This window comes from Pinus tabuliformis, chromosome Q (assembly GCF_031772625.1).
Source record: "Pinus tabuliformis cultivar Carrire ecotype Pingquan chromosome Q, CPIR1, whole genome shotgun sequence".
NCBI classification, from domain to species: Eukaryota; Viridiplantae; Streptophyta; class Pinopsida; order Pinales; family Pinaceae; genus Pinus; species Pinus tabuliformis.
The window spans coordinates 526,819,293-526,837,657 of NC_142296.1; the positions used below are offsets into that span (position 1 = coordinate 526,819,293).

The window sequence follows — 18,365 nt, forward strand, 5'->3', positions numbered from 1 at the left end:
TTTTTAAGGTTCATTTTGTTATACATATGTTGTATTCAACACCTTGAATCATGCATTGTGTAGACTAGACAGGACAACAGAAACTTGCAATTACAAATTGATCAAAAAACATACCTGAATATAAAATAAAATAAAATAAAAAATGTAGAATAGTAAGACTATATATATATATATATATTCAAAAGAAAAAACATGTTTATTATATTTAATAAAAAATCAAAAAGTACAATCCCTTGGTTGAATAGCAACACACTTGATAAATTAAAAACTTGGCTAAGAACAAAATCTGAGATATATCTTAGACCTTAAACATATCTTGAAGCTTAACTAAATCCTATTTAAGCACAATCAAATATACTAAAGGAAAAAATATACCAACGCTTACCATTAGAGACCTCTGAGATGGATACTAACCCAAAATCCAATAACAAAGAGTCCTTGGATAACATATCCACCAACGCATTATTTTCCCTATATGCTTGAAAAAATTGCACACCCTCATATTGTTGCTATAGCTTGCGGATTTTCCTTTGCCACGATTCTAAATGAAGGACCCTTAAGTCAAACCTTCCATTGAACTAGTCTACAAGGACTTTTGGATCCTCATACAATTTCAAAAGGACAATCCTCATTGCACACCACATAGAAAGGAGTTAAACTAAAAAATTTGTGCCTAGGCTAATACCTAGTTTGCATTTAATGAATGAATAAACAAAAACATGTAATGAATGAATAGACATAAACGAGTATATTCCTCACATGGAATATACATATTTTAAGTTTATTAAGTTTTTATATGTTTGTTAATTATATGTTTTGAAATATGAATCATTGCGAATCATATTAAATTTATTTTAATGTGATATGTATATTATGATTTTGTTGGGGGGAAATAGTTTGTAATTTTATTAATAAAAAAAATTACAATATAATCTGTTTACACCTAATCATTGGGATTGGGTGAATATGTGTAAAATAATGTAAATCAAAAATAAGGAGAGTTGGAATATGAAGAGACACTAGGAGATTAAACCAAAAAGTCTCTCTCCATGTATATATCTTTGATCAACCTTAATGCAAAATCATAATTTCATTTGAGGATTTACCTCCTCATCTGACATGGTATTAGAGATTAGGTCGCAACCACTATTCTTGGCTCCCTTCCAACCCATGTTCTACATATTAATATAGAATTGTCACCTCTGTACTGTAGTTAAATTTTTTTATTTTTTTAATGGTGTTTGTTGCCTCCTCATTGGATTTTCTAAGGCCGTCTTTGCTGTTTTGGGTGACTGGCGAGCAAGAATTACTGGTTTCTACGCTGCCTCGAAGCATTGTGTTGTATCGGGTTTATACATAACCTCTGTGACTGTTGCACAACGGAAGAGTGGTAAGCCTAAAGTTTGTTTTGTTAAATGGCGCAAGCATGAATGTGACTGTGTTAAATATTTTACTGTGCAATTGTGTTATTGGTGGTATTACTGTAACTGTCACTGCACATATATACATTGAGTTACCACCTCACTTGTTACGTTGTCCTCACTGGTTACAATGTCTGGTTGTTGCGTCCTTATAACACAATGTTTTATATCACAATGTCCTTATATCACAACGTTTGATGGATGAGCCCCGACTCCTGGTTGGCATGGCTCCGTAAAATGGTTTATACTTATGAATCACCTCCACGCTCACCGCACAGTTAATACCACCTTCCCATACCACGCTCCTCCCACAATCGTACCTCCCACCGCCTCCTCCCACAGTCATACCACTGTATACCACCGGTTTTTAATATATAACTCTAACTGGTTTTTAATATATAATGTTGCCTTAGTGTATACCATTGGTTTCTCCTCCCGCATACTACCGGTCCAAACCTCCTCCTCCTACACAAAACATTGTGTATCATGGAAACCATAGTGTGTATAACTCTTCATTATATAATGCTCCCACTCAATGTTTTTATCACCGCTCGGTCAAATAGAAATTCCTCCGCCATTTCATTTAACCCTCCCCCATATACTCCCTCCCCCAAATATACCTCTTCTATATATATATATATTAGAATTGTAGTTTTTACTATCAAAAGTGCAAAATTTCTTTATATATTGCAGCAGACTACATTTTTACAGATTTTAAAATGCATTCATTGATATCTATTGTTGGAGTAGTTCTCTCGGGAAAAGAGAATTACCCTGAACTGGTCATGGAAGATAAAACACACTCTCATTTTCAATGAGTTGTGGAAAGGAGTTTGTGTAGAAGGAGATAATGAACATGCAAATCCCACTTCAGATAAGGAGATTTCCATTTGGGAAAACAATAATATCAAGGCCAATGCCTTGATTGCAACATCTATAAATGAATAGGTGAGTTGCCATATTTCACCATTCTCAAATGATTTTGAAGCCTTACAAAAGTTGAAGGAACTGTATGACTTGCACTTTGAACTTGAAGTTGTCCAGTTGATGATTAAATTGTTCAGCTTTGAATTGAAAAATGATGACCCTCTTGCTTTAGCATCAGAAGTTAGATCCATTATGCATGACATAAAAACCATTGGTGTTCAAATAGACATTCCTCTCACAGCTTATGTCAAGGCACTATATCCCACTTATTCAAATTACCATGAGTCATTGCAAGCAAGTGGAAACCTCAGGGAGATTACCTTTGACTCCCTTTAGAAGAAGTTTGTTGAGAGAGAGAAGGATTTTGGGAAGAAGACAACTCAGTCTTCTGAAGAAGTTGTGTGTCTTGCACATAAAGAGAAGAATCATGCACAAGGTTCTTCTAGCGGAAGAGGAAGAAGGAATTTTAGAGGAAGGGGGGTAGACAGTTCCAAGGAGAAAAGTTTGATCTTCATTGCATATATTGCAATAGACATGGACATGATGCATCCACATGTAAGATTCCTTGGGACAAAATTGAGCAGGAAAGAAATGAAGCCAAAGGTAAAACCAATGACAAAGGGGAAGGTAAAGAACCTGAATCTTCTCATTATGTTGTGGCACATTGCAATATTGGAGTAACCGAAGACTTATTTAATGCTTCACTTGCTTCTTGGAAAAATTATTGGTTGCTTGATTCAGGGGAAACTTGCCACATGAAATTTAGAAGAGTTTTTTTTGAAGAAGTTACTGACAATGTTGATGGAGCGGTATACTTTGTAGACAAGTCAAAACTCAAGCCATAAGAGCTTGGCACAATCAGGCTCAAGCTACCTGGTCTTCCAGACTTTTTTCTGCATCATGTTCTATATCTCCCAGACATGAGGGGAAACTTGTTGCCTTTGGTCTGAATCCACTAGCAAGGACACTCCATTCATATGTTTGATGGCAAGGTTGAGGTTAGAAAAGCATCAAATTGCTCACTTGTCATGAAGGGGATAAAAGAAGAAAGACTTTTGAAGCTGCAAGAAACCTCTTCTCGTGCACAAAACTTCTCATACAGTTCTCATTATGATGAAGGTACATTTCCATCACGTCTTTTATGGCATGCTATATTTGGACACTTGAATTATGAAAACCTTCATATGTTAAATAAAATTTGTGATACTAGTTTCCCTACAATTCCTAGGAAACTTAAGCAATGTGATGCTTGTATATTAGGAAAGAAAAACAAACAATATTTTCATGATTCACATTCGAGAGAACATAGAAATCTTGAACTTATTAATTCAGACTTATGTGGCCCAATGCTTGTTCCTTTCCGCAAATGGAAATAAATATGTGATGACATTTATTGATGACTACACCATAATGTGTTGGGTTTATTTATTGAAGAACAAATATGGTTTTTTTCAAACATTCAATAACTTTCATGCATGGATTGAAAATTATGCACAATCTCATATTGGCTATATTCGCACAGATAATGGAAAAGAATACACTTCAAATGAATTTGAAAACTATCTTCGTCGGCATGGGATCAAACATCAAACAAATGTACCTTATAATCCCCAACAAAATGGATTAGTTGAAAGAATGAACAAGGCAATCTTAAATATGGTACGTTCCATGATGCTTTTCAAGAATGTAAAATTGATGTTTTGGGCTGATGAAGTTCTACGTGTTGTGTATATAATAAATAGGTGTCCATCTAATGCTATTAGAAATAAGACTCCTTATGAAATGTGGTATGGCCACATTCCTTTGGTAAGGCATTGCAGGGTCTTTGGTTCCACTTGTTATGCCTTGATACATAAGGAACAAAGAAACAAAATTGGTACAAGGAGTCGTAAGTGTATCTTCTTGGGGTATTCAAATACCTATGAAGCATATTATCTCTATGATGAAGTTAATAAGAAGTTTGTAGTGTCTAAAGATGTGATACTTCTTGAATCTTCCAAGGCTTAAAATGTTGTGGAGTGGTAGCTTGATCGCTTGGATAGATTCGGACATGCCAATTATTTTCAAGAATTTGATAATCAGATTCCACATCTTGAAGGGGGGATTCCTATACTCGATAAATATATGGAATATTCTTCTGAAGCACTCTCTCCCCCACATGAAGCTCCAGCTACTGATGACACTTTGAGTGATATGATTGGCAGAATTGGGAGACTTAATCTTTATCCAGTCCCAACTCAGTCAACTGAGAAACATGGGCCATCTCAAAAAGGTCCTTGAAAGTTTTCATCCCGATGAGGTTTGAAAGACCCGATGAGGTCCCGATGAGCTGAAAAAGACACTTGAAAATGTTCATCCTGATGAAGTTGGAAAGATAGGAAAAAGAATTTCAACCAGACAAAAAGGAGGTGATGTAGATGATGTTGATTCACCTGTTGATATGGATGTTTCTTGTGATTGCGAATTGAATTTGTCTTTAGATTTTGAACCAACTTCCTTCAAATAAGTCGCTTCTCATGATGAATGGAAAGAAGCGATGCAAAAAGAGTATGATGCCTTGATAAATAATGGCACCTGGAAGCTGGATGATTCGACATTGGGAACCAAACCAATAGGCTACAAGTGGTTCTACAAGAACAGGTATAAGTTTGATGGCTCTCTTGACAAGAACAAAGCTAGGCTTATGGAAAAAGGTTTTGCACATAAGGAAGGGGTCAACTATGAGGAGACTTTTTGCCCCCACATCAAAATGGGCTACCATCCATACATTCTTTGCCTTAGCAGCTCAGAATGGTTGGAAAGTCCATCAAATGGATGTAAAAACTTCTTTCTTGAATGGAGATCTGAAAGAGAATGTTTTTAATATCCTAGCCAGAAGGTTTTGTTGTGAAGGGTCAAGAAAATAAAGTATTCAAGCTTGTAAAATCCTTGTATGGCCTCAAGAGAGCACCGCGAGCTTGATATGAGAAGTTAACTGAGCATCTTTTGAAACTTAACTTAAAACATTATGATCTTGATGATGCAACTTTGTTTGTCAAGAAAGTTGGAAAAACAACTGTATATCTTTTGGTGTATGTACATGATATTTTGATGGCATGGAACAATGAGAGCTATATTGAATCCATAAAGAAGGAATTAAGGAAATGTTTTGAAATGAAAAACTTGGGGTATGTTCACTATTATCTTGGTATTGAAGTAACTCAACATCTGAAGTTTATATTCCTCTCTCAGAAGAGGTACATTAGATATCTGTTGAGCAAGTTTGGTAGGGTTGAGTGAAATCCTTTGACTACTCCAATGGAACAGAACTTAAAGCTCACATCCACTAAAGGAAAATAATTTTAGGATGCAACAAAGTATAGACATCTTGTAGGAAGTCTCAACTACCTGACTACTACAAGACCAGACATTTGATTTGTTGTTGGATTCCTATCTAGGTTTATGAAAAAGCCTTGTGAGGGACATTGGCATGTTGCAAAAAGAGTTCTAAAGTACTTGAAGGGAACTCAAGACTTTAGACTTAAGTATACACAGGTGGGAGAATTCAACTTGATTGGATAATCTGATTCAGACTTCAATGGAGATAAATAAATTGGGGTATCTACTTCAAGTTATACTATGAGTCTTGGATCGAGATTTGCCTCCTGGAGGTCACACAAATAATCAATTCTAGTAGATTCCACAACAGAGGCAAAATATATGGCAGCAACTGAAGCAACAAAGGAAATTTTGTGGCTCAGGAAAATTTTGGAAGATTTATAGGTGAAACAAGTGCATTCAGCTCCACTCATGATTGACAACACTTTTGCAATAAATTTGGCCAAGAACCAAAAGTTCCATTATCGAACGAAGCACATCAATACAAAATATCATCTGATTCGACATCATGTTGAGGCCAATATGATCCATCTACGCCATTTTTCCCCAAATGAGCTGATTGTAGACATCTTCACCAAAGCGCTTGGAAGAGAAAAGTTTGAAAGATTCAGAACGATGCTTGGACTCACTAACATCCCTTCAAATTAGGGGGGGGGGAACGTTGACACCTAATCATTGGGATTGGGTGAATATGTGTAAAATAGTGTAAATATAAAATAAGGAGAGTTAGAATATGAAGAGACACTCGGAGATGAAGCCCGAGAGTCTGTCCCTCCATGTATATATTTATGATCAACCCTAATGCAAAATCACAATTTCATTTGAGGAGTTACCTCATGGCCTGGCATAATCAATTGAATTCAATAGATTTATTATTTTTATAGCTTTTTTAATTGACTCGACATTATGCTTTATTATTATTATTTTTTGATCTAATGCTTCATTTTATGGACAAAATATCTCCTATATTAAGCTTACATTTAAATGTTTACACTCATTTACGGACACCACAACATTATGTCTCTCTACACAACAACCAATAGAGACTAGTTAAATATTTTTGTCACATCTTCATATTGGGTTACAATATAAAAAACAAATATGTTTTATCATGCTTTTAATTAAAAATAACGAAATATTATATTCGTTTTTGTTTGCTTTTCTATGTGGTTCATGGACTCAGAGATCCAAATCCACCTGAAAGGATCGCTTCCTACCAACTCAACCATGGATCCTAACCCCGAGGATGTCGAGAGAATTGAACTCGTGACCTCTCAATAGCAAAGGTCCTTGAACTATGGAGACTTGACCAATTGAGGTAACCCTCAGGGCTTTTCATTTTTGTTTTATACTATAATTGACATTTTTTTCTAAGAACAAATATTTTTTATTTTAAAAGGGACATGTATCAACTTAAAGTTGAGCAGAAAGGAATTACATATTTCCCTCAAATTGGACATACACTCATTTACAAACGTTACAACAAATGAGTGAAATATTTTGCCACATCTTCATACTCTCGTTGCAATATCAATAACGTCTATGTTTTATAATGTTTTTTAATTAAAACTAACTAAACATATATACTCATTTTTGTTTTTTACTATAACTAATATTGCTTTTTTATTTTAAAAGGGACATTGTCAACTTAAATTTGAACAAGTAATTATATATCTCCTCATATTAAGTTGTATAATGCACCTCTCCTCTACTCTTTATATATATAACCATAATAACATAAGAACAATAATTTTTATTATACTCTTCATTATTTATGTTTATTTAAAAAAACATAATATTAATATTTTTTAATGTACTCTCTCCCTATTCCAAATAATCATATTTATATGAGGGGACTTTACACAATGTTCATGATCTCTCGATATTGTGAGATCATTAATATATAAGTAAATTATACATTTAAGAGAAAGATGAATGAAGAAAGAAGCCATTCAATCTAAGCCATGTGTCATATATGGTAGCACAATTTTTGTGATGATATAAGTTTTCTTTGTTAGTTTGGATAATGTTTTGTTATTATTTTTGCTTTTAAGTACATGTATTTGAATATAGTGTCACTTTGACTTATCTTATGAGATACAAATTATGATGGTTGCCTTAGTTGCAAATATAATCTTTTGGGACTGCCATTTCAAATGAGAATAATTTATGAATTTCGGAACTCCAACAACCAATCAGAGTTTCACTCTTGCAAAGTATAGACTTGACGGGTCTCTTAAACTCTACGATGTTGATCAAAGAATGAATGAATAAGATTTTAGCATTCATGAGACTAAAAATAGTCTATGAGACCACCAGTATCCATGTTTTTTTCCTTTTGCAATTCAATCATTTTCTTATTCAAATTGATGATGAGATGGCCTTGATCCATAGGGGCTTCAGTGTGGGAGAAATACCATACCACAGAGGTTCATATTAGGGGATATATATTGAGGAAAAAATGAAATAATATAATAAGCATATAATAGGGGGTAAAGGATTTTATTTTGACACGTAGAAAAAATGGAGCTCAAAGTTAATGAAAAAATATAAATGGGTATAAAAATTGTTAATGAAAAAATGGATACCTACAATATCTAGTGAAAGTAGAGGTTTTTTAAATTGGGAAGGTGTATTGTGTTCATAGTGGTAAGGGGTTAAAGAATGTGATTTTTAGAGGCATTTTCCAATATGTAGTCAAATTAAGGGTATCATTTAGTATGTCATGAATGCACGTGATATGTCATAGGTTCTGTTATCACAAAATCACTACTGAGGGCTGCAACCAAGCGAGATTTCATGTAACTATTTCAACCTATCTTTAGACCAAAGATTAGCCTCTTTGATCAGAGAGGGCTCTCTCACAACTCTTGATAAAATCCTTCAAACACTAGATGGCTAACTCTTTATTCACTTATGAAAGCATAACTGGTTGGAAACACATCAAACTGGTTGTCATTGGGCTATGGAGTCTATAATATTAAGTAAACAAGGAAAACATAGTGATCTCATGGAAATCAAGGCTCTTAGCATTACATGTCAAACATATTCCACCAAAACATAGCTTGCTGAATACACAGGAAGTCAGAGCATATAATTATGAATTCTGAGTGATTGCATTACAACAAGACTATAAAAGAACATAAAGTATAAAACACCATCACTACATTTGAACATGACAATCCTTCGAGAATCTTGAGAAGAGAATAACTCTGTTTTACTATTACTGTCAAAAAAGGTCTTACAATGGCCCAAAACAACACTGTTTTTCTATAAAGTATCCAACCCCTTCTACATTCAAGTTTTTCCCCTATATAGGAATACCTTCCCCCTCTCTAGAATGAGCTCGAAGGCCCTATTAACTACTCCTACATGCTTTTAACTACTGCATTAATTACAAACATGCTGAACTATAATTACATACAATCCTAATCAAAATAAAATACTAATTTCATTCTCCTCGTATGCTTGATGCTTTCTTGAATGCTTTGACAGCTGTCCTCCTTCAATTAATCTGATATGGCTGAGCTACGGATGCAATGAATGCTGACTTAGGATGCTTGAAAGCGCTGATGGCTCATTAATTGATCACAAGATGTGCTCCTATTTAAACGGTCTCTGTCTCCCAGCACTTTCCGAAAATGTAGAAGTATGCTCCCAACTCTTTAATAACTTTGAACGCTGCTACCAAATACCATACCATGTCTCCAGATGAGTTGTATTCTGCCTTGATGTACAGGTGTCTCTCCTCTAACATTCCCGGTCAAACTGTTCATTTTGCATTGGAAACATCACCTACAGCAGTTTCGTAGCGCGCTACGAAACTGCTGTGTGATTAAAAAAACACAGTCTTCCTTTAAACTTCTTACAAAATTGTATATCTGCTGTTGCCATTCTTCAGCTTCACCTTTGCTATGCTGAGATTCAGAATCCCATTCCCTGTAACATGAACCTCCAACAGATAGACCAACTGCACATAAATCTTCTCGAGCTTCTGATTTGTTTTGGTCTGAAGTCTTAGAATTCCAAATACATGCTTTCCCAGAAAACTCAATTACCCATATCTTCTTGGAAATGACAATCTCCTATTGAGAGTAACAAGAATAAATTTAGAATACATAAACTCGAGAACATAAAGTGACATCGAAGAAAACTTAATGTACATAAAGCCTGATGCTTTAGCCAGATGATACAACAAGCTTTTCCAATTTTCCAATATTTCACTGGTTATCCCATTCATTTTCCAAGCCATCTCTTGAGCCCTCTTCATTTCTGTCATAATTTGAAAGTTCCTCATTTTTATCTTGTTCATCTTCCACAGCACAAGACTTTGACGGACAGCTTGCTGAAAGTCTGCTTGAAAACGTTCTTCATCATCTTCTTCAGCATGGAGCTGCCTCAGTGTCTTAGAGCTGTTTTCACCTGAAGCAAATCCTGCCTTCTCATTTGAAGGGAACCCTTGCTTTGAAACTGTGTTAGGCCTTGACTGCATCGAACTATATGAACTATGTTTATAAGTTGCAGGCATAGGTAAAGTAATTAGTGCATTTGAATGGAACATCTTTGGCACTATTTTCAGATGAGGAGTCCACAATGTGATTATTTTCATGTTTAGCAGACAGATTAGGGATGTATGCACTTGTTGCACGGCTTGTCATTTGTGAAATGCCCTTCTGTCTACTTCTGTTCCCTCGTGAATTCTGCCCCAGTGGAGGAAACCTCTCAAACTCTGTTTCTTGAATGAAATTATCTGCAATATTCCTAGGCTGACTGTGCAAATCAGAGGGCTGCAATTTCTGCCTTTCTGGATTAATCCCATTGCTTAACATTTGTTTGGGACCATAGTCTCTACCACTTTTTTTATGCTTCCCACATGTATATATCTTTTGTTCTGGTCTGCGAAACCAGCACCATCATAGCGCACCAGCTCCTTGTCGACTGCAAATGGTTGGTTATCTTCAAAGTGAACAATAAAGGGTGAAGATGAAAACGCTGCAAGATTCTCATATGAACCATATTTAAGTTCTGTATCCACCTTTAGGAGCAACCATTCCGATGACGGTGCCGCCAGACACAGATGGCATTTTGTCAAGAGCGCTACACATGCAACACCGAATGCTTGAGATTAGACGGGAACACTCCACGCATTTCAATCAACTTCAGAGTCTCATGTTGTTTCTAACTGCCACGCTTCTTAGTTGGAGATATAACCGACAAGTCTACATTCAATGTTTCGGTGGGAACCTGAAAAATTCCAACAACAGATTTCGCATTTGAAACTTTTGATGTGTCAGACCAAGTTATAGAAGGCACCTACGGCGATAAATGATCGATTATTTGTTGACTATTAGAATTTTGTTTAGAAGTTGTTGATACTGAAACTTAAAGGACCTTCACTCCTGCTGCTACTTCCAACCCGACTTGTCTAATTCCATAGCTTGACAGATGCATCATTGCTGATCTGATTCCCACAGCAAATTCAGCTTCCTTGCTTCCAAACCTTCCCACAGGTCCAGCATACATTCCTCGATCAAATATCTCATTATGGCTGATAAAATTACTTGCAGCCTCTTGTAGATGCCCACAAACTGCTGGGGTTGGATGAAGTAGCGACAAAAGAGAAAATTCACCAGCTTCATCTTTCAGTTCACCTATCAAACGGGCATATAGATGCTGCACCTTTGCCTGCTTTATAAGGCTTTTCTCAGACTCCACATTAACATATTTGCAAATTGTCTCCATCTTCTCCTTGATATTCTCTTTAACTATTTCAAATTCACGGTGATCTTTAGAGCTGTAGAGCAAATCTAGTCCAATCTGTAAATCCTCCATGCTATTATGTCCTTGAGCACGGGTTCCAGCAACTGCTTCACTTGAAACAAGGCTGTCATTCCTATAAAATAGTTTCTCTGGCATGCTTCCAATAAAAGCCGATAGTTTGGGAAGCTGAAAACAGAATTGATACGCATTTTGATCATTTTCCTGGAGAGAAGATATCAACTCAAAAGGATCAATGTTTCCATCTATTTCAAGCTTTGACCTCCTAGCTAAAACAACCTTAGAAAGGCTGCTCCAATCAAGAAAAGGAATGCTACGAATAAGCTTTGGAGAATTTTTCCAGCCTTCAGCACTGTTCAAACTTATCAGTTCTAAGGCCTTATGCACAGTGGCATCCCAGGAATGCTCATCTGGAACATTATTCTTGTTTATCATGGTCAAATGAAGCGTGTTTCCAGATGTTCTCATTTCAGCAGATACCTGGTGCAATGTCAGTTCAAGCGTATCTAATCCTTTGTTGAAGGTCCACAAAAGAGAATTATCCCATGCAATAGTTGCTGCTAGAACAGAATTTCCATCAAATCTTTAATATGAGACTCCCCTCTTATATCATTATCATCCAACAGAAAAGAATAATCTATCGAAGACTGCACAAGCTCTTATTTGATTTACCAAGAAAATTGGCCACTAAACCATAGACACTGTTTTGCAACAATGCCACATATGCAGCTCTGTGTAGTGCTTCTAGAAGCTTCCCTTAAATATCTGTCATTTCCCAATTTCGCAGCGCAGCCAATGCAAGATCAGTGTTTTTCGCTACGAAATCACTAAAACAGGTGGCGCTGCGAAACTGCTAAAGGATGCATACGCTACGAAAACACTTTGTCTTTAAGCTAATCTAAGCAATTTTTTGAAACAGAATTTTTGAGTGATAACAGTGGCTCCACTTGGGATAGTGTGCCCTTGTGGTGCACTAAGAACATGCAGCTCCAGTGCCTTATCCATTTGTGACAAACAGAAACTTTCTTGACAAGCATGACTGTAGGAAAAAGAAAACTACATCTACTGAAAAATAAATGCTCAGCCGACCTTGAGCTTATTTGCATTTACCTCTACCTACCTACCCTAACCATTTCAACTTCTTCAGCTCAATCAATGTGAAATTTCCAATGCAGCCAATCATTTGTCTTATCTGCTATTTGATTTCTTTGACTGTATCGAAGTTCAGATCCAATATGATAGTGTAATGACCTCTGCCATTGAAATTTTCTCTGACTGTATCGAATTTCAGAACCAATGTGATAGTGTAAAGACCGCTGCCACTGAAATAGTCTCTGATCGTCATAGGACAACTGAAACACTGGAGAGTAAAACTCTTCCATGTAATCAGCTATAGGATCCCAGAACACATGATCAGCTTGTCCTTCCTTGAAACTTTCCAACTGTGCAAACTGATCTTCAACCACAGTGTTCAGTTCCTCAATCGTGAAAGAGAATGGAAGCAGCATAGTCTCCTTGCGCTCTGTCATAGAAAACTTTTGAGAATAATAATCATGATCAGGAAAACTGTATGCCTGAATTTGTCCTTCTAAACCTTCAATTTCTTTCTCAATGTCTTTGGCAAATTCATCAAAAAATTTCATCTTATCCTCTGACTTGCAGTCAAAAGATTTCAGATATGAGGACAGGGACAAAGAAAAAGATTCATTTGTTTCTTCTTTATTATGATCATCATTCCACTGTTTAAAACCTTCAACTGAAGGAGAGTTTACTTCCACCTCTGACCTATCTATCCATTCCTCCAAGAACATAAGCCAAAAGTCTGGCAATGACTTAATGGACTTGGCAGGCAAGCATTCAACCCACTGTTTGCATTTCCCTTGGAGTGAATCATAAAATAACCTTATGCAAACATCCTCATGTTTAACTCTAAGAAGCTCAGCAAAATGACAGAAATCTGAAATATGATCCAAGGTTAAACTCAAATCTTCTCCGTTGTATTTGGGACCATTCCTTAAAAAATATTCATCCTTGGGAAAATGGTTTGGAAAACCATGAATTCCTGAGAAATCTATGCATGCATACCTTGAACAAAGAATGTCAGCTTCTGGGTCTTTCATAACTCCAGTGGAATCACCATGAATATAAAAACCTTGAATTCTTCAACAATGGAGTCGCCAAGGTAGTTTTGCAGCCTTGAAAATCATTTGAACTCCTGCTACCTTCAGAAATTCAATCTTAAGCTCCCGGCAGACGCACCAAAATGTTATCACAAAATCACTACTGAGGGCTGCAACCAAGCGAGATTTCATGTAACTATTTCAACCTATCTTTAGACCAAAGATTAGCCTCTTTGATCAGAGAGGGCTCTCTCACAACTCTTGATAAAATCCTTCAAACACTAGATGGCTAACTCTTTATTCACTTATGAAAGCATAACTGGTTGGAAACACATCAAACTGGTTGTCATTGGGCTATGGAGTCTATAATATTAAGTAAACAAGGAAAACACAGTGATCTCATGGAAATCAAGGCTCTTAGCATTACATGTCAAACATATTCCACCAAAACATAGCTTGCTGAATACACAGGAAGTCAGAGCATATAATTATGAATTCTGAGTGATTGCATTACAACAAGACTATAAAAGAACATAAAGTATAAAACACCATCACTACATTTGAACATGACAATCCTTCGAGAATCTTGAGAAGAGAATAACTCTGTTTTACTATTACTGTCAAAAAAGGTCTTACAATGGCCCAAAACAACACTGTTTTTCTATAAAGTATCCAACCACTTCTACATTCAAGTTTTTCCCCTATATAGGAATACCTTCCCCCTCTCTAGAATGAGATCGAAGGCCCTATTAACTACTCCTACATGCTTTTAACTACTGCATTAATTACAAACATGCTGAACTATAATTACATACAATCCTAATCAAACTAAAATACTAATTTCATTCTCCTCGTATGCTTGATGCTTTCTTGAATGCTTTGACAGCTGTCCTCCTTCAATTAATCTGATATGGCTGAGCTACGGATGCAATGAATGCTGACTTAGGATGCTTGAAAGCGCTGATGGCTCATTAATTGATCACAAGATGTGCTCCTATTTAAACGGTCTCTGTCTCCCAGCACTTTCCGAAAATGTAGAAGTATGCTCCCAACTCTTTAATAACTTTGAACGCTGCTACCAAATACCATACCATGTCTCCAGATGAGTTGTATTCTGCCTTGATGTACAGGTGTCTCTCCTCTAACATTCCCGGTCAAACTGTTCATTTTGCATTGGAAACATCACCTACAGCAGTTTCGTAGCGCGCTACGAAACTGCTGTGTGATTAAAAAAACACAGTCTTCCTTTAAACTTCTTACAAAATTGTATATCTGCTGTTGCCATTCTTCAGCTTCACCTTTGCTATGCTGAGATTCAGAATCCCATTCCCTGTAACATGAACCTCCAACAGATAGACCAACTGCACATAAATCTTCTCGAGCTTCTGATTTGTTTTGGTCTGAAGTCTTAGAATTCCAAATACATGCTTTCCCAGAAAACTCAATTACCCATATCTTCTTGGAAATGACAATCTCCTATTGAGAGTAACAAGAATAAATTTAGAATACATAAACTCGAGAACATAAAGTGACATCGAAGAAAACTTAATGTACATAAAGCCTGATGCTTTAGCCAGATGATACAACAAGCTTTTCCAATTTTCCAATATTTCACTGGTTATCCCATTCATTTTCCAAGCCATCTCTTGAGCCCTCTTCATTTCTGTCATAATTTGAAAGTTCCTCATTTTTATCTTGTTCATCTTCCACAGCACAAGACTTTGACGGACAGCTTGCTGAAAGTCTGCTTGAAAACGTTCTTCATCATCTTCTTCAGCATGGAGCTGCCTCAGTGTCTTAGAGCTGTTTTCACCTGAAGCAAATCCTGCCTTCTCATTTGAAGGGAACCCTTGCTTTGAAACTGTGTTAGGCCTTGACTGCATCGAACTATATGAACTATGTTTATAAGTTGCAGGCATAGGTAAAGTAATTAGTGCATTTGAATGGAACATCTTTGGCACTATTTTCAGATGAGGAGTCCACAATGTGATTATTTTCATGTTTAGCAGACAGATTAGGGATGTATGCACTTGTTGCACGGCTTGTCATTTGTGAAATGCCCTTCTGTCTACTTCTGTTCCCTCGTGAATTCTGCCCCAGTGGAGGAAACCTCTCAAACTCTGTTTCTTGAATGAAATTATCTGCAATATTCCTAGGCTGACTGTGCAAATCAGAGCGCTGCAATTTCTGCCTTTCTGGATTAATCCCATTGCTTAACATTTGTTTGGGACCATAGTCTCTACCACTTTTTTTATGCTTCCCACATGTATATATCTTTTGTTCTGGTCTGCGAAACCAGCACCATCATAGCGCACCAGCTCCTTGTCGACTGCAAATGGTTGGTTATCTTCAAAGTGAACAATAAAGGGTGAAGATGAAAACGCTGCAAGATTCTCATATGAACCATATTTAAGTTTTGTATCCACCTTTAGGAGCAACCATTCCGATGACGGTGCCGCCAGACACAGATGGCATTTTGTCAAGAGCGCTACACATGCAACACCGAATGCTTGAGATTAGACGGGAACACTCCATGCATTTCAATCAACTTCAGAGTCTCATGTTGTTTCTAACTGCCACGCTTCTTAGTTGGAGATATAACCGACAAGTCTACATTCAATGTTTCGGTGGGAACCTGAAAAATTCCAACAGCAGATTTCGCATTTGAAACTTTTGATGTGTCAGACCAAGTTATAGAAGGCACCTACGGAGATAAATGATCGATTATTTGTTGACTATTAGAATTTTGTTTAGAAGTTGTTGATACTGAAACTTAAAGGACCTTCACTCCTGCTGCTACTTCCAACCCGACTTGTCTAATTCCATAGCTTGACAGATGCATCATTGCTGATCTGATTCCCACAGCAAATTCAGCTTCCTTGCTTCCAAACCTTCCCACAGGTCCAGCATACATTCCTCGATCAAATATCTCATTATGGCTGATAAAATTACTTGCAGCCTCTTGTAGATGCCCACAAACTGCTGGGGTTGGATGAAGTAGCGACAAAAGAGAAAATTCACCAGCTTCATCTTTCAGTTCACCTATCAAACGGGCATATAGATGCTGCACCTTTGCCTGCTTTATAAGGCTTTTCTCAGACTCCACATTAACATATTTGCAAATTGTCTCCATCTTCTCCTTGATATTCTCTTTAACTATTTCAAATTCACGGTGATCTTTAGAGCTGTAGAGCAAATCTAGTCCAATCTGTAAATCCTCCATGCTATTATGTCCTTGAGCACGGGTTCCAGCAACTGCTTCACTTGAAACAAGGCTGTCATTCCTATAAAATAGTTTCTCTGGCATGCTTCAAATAAAAGCCGATAGTTTGGGAAGCTGAAAACAGAATTGATACGCATTTTGATCATTTTCCTGGAGAGAAGATATCAACTCAAAAGGATCAATGTTTCCATCTATTTCAAGCTTTGACCTCCTAGCTAAAACAACCTTAGAAAGGCTGCTCCAATCAAGAAAAGGAATGCTACGAATAAGCTTTGGAGAATTTTTCCAGCCTTCAGCACTGTTCAAACTTATCAGTTCTAAGGCCTTATGCACAGTGGCATCCCAGGAATGCTCATCTGGAACATTATTCTTGTTTATCATGGTCAAATGAAGCGTGTTTCCAGATGTTCTCATTTCAGCAGATACCTGGTGCAATGTCAGTTCAAGCGTATCTAATCCTTTGTTGAAGGTCCACAAAAGAGAATTATCCCATGCAATAGTTGCTTCTAGAACAGAATTTCCATCAAATCTTTAATATGAGACTCCCCTCTTATATCATTATCATCCAACAGAAAAGAATAATCTATCAAAGACTGCACAAGCTCTTATTTGATTTACCAAGAAAATTGGCCACTAAACCATAGACACTGTTTTGCAACAATGCCACATATGCAGCTCTGTGTAGTGCTTCTAGAAGCTTCCCTTAAATATCTGTCATTTCCCAATTTCGCAGCGCAGCCAATGCAAGATCAGTTTTTTTCGCTACGAAATCACTAAAACAGGTGGCGCTGCGAAACTGCTAAAGGATGCATACGCTACGAAAACACTTTGTCTTTAAGCTAATCTAAGCAATTTTTTGAAACAGAATTTTTGAGTGATAACAGTGGCTCCACTTGGGATAGTGTGCCCTTGTGGTGCGCTAAGAACATGCAGCTCCAGTGCCTTATCCATTTGTGACAAACAGAAACTTTCTTGACAAGCATGACTGTAGGAAAAAGAAAACTACATCTACTGAAAAATAAATGCTCAGCCGACCTTGAGCTTATTTGCATTTACCTCTACCTACCTACCCTAACCATTTCAACTTCTTCAGCTCAATCAATGTGAAATTTCCAATGCAGCCAATCATTTGTCTTATCTGCTATTTGATTTCTTTGACTGTATCGAAGTTCAGATCCAATATGACAGTGTAATGACCTCTGCCACTGAAATTTTCTCTGACTGTATCGAATTTCAGAACCAATGTGATAGTGTAAAGACCGCTGCCACTGAAATAGTCTCTGATCTTCATAGGAAAACTGAAACACTGGAGAGTAAAACTCTTCCATGTAATCAGCTATAGGATCCCAGAACACATGATCAGCTTGTCCTTCCTTGAAACTTTCCAACTGTGCAAACTGATCTTCAACCACAGTGTTCAGTTCCTCAATCGTGAAAGAGAATGGAAGCAGCATAGTCTCCTTGCGCTCTGTCATAGAAAACTTTTGAGAATAATAATCATGATCAGGAAAACTGTAT

General features: G+C 36.8%; 2 pseudogenes; both read right to left on the reverse strand.

Annotated features, from left to right (window-relative positions):
- Positions 1 to 11,108: 11,108 nt before the first annotated feature.
- LOC149220526 (isochorismate synthase, chloroplastic pseudogene) lies at positions 11,109 to 12,080 on the reverse strand (annotated as a pseudogene).
- A 4,317-nt stretch (positions 12,081 to 16,397) lies between these two features.
- LOC149220527 (isochorismate synthase, chloroplastic pseudogene) lies at positions 16,398 to 16,931 on the reverse strand (annotated as a pseudogene).
- Positions 16,932 to 18,365: the final 1,434 nt, after the last annotated feature.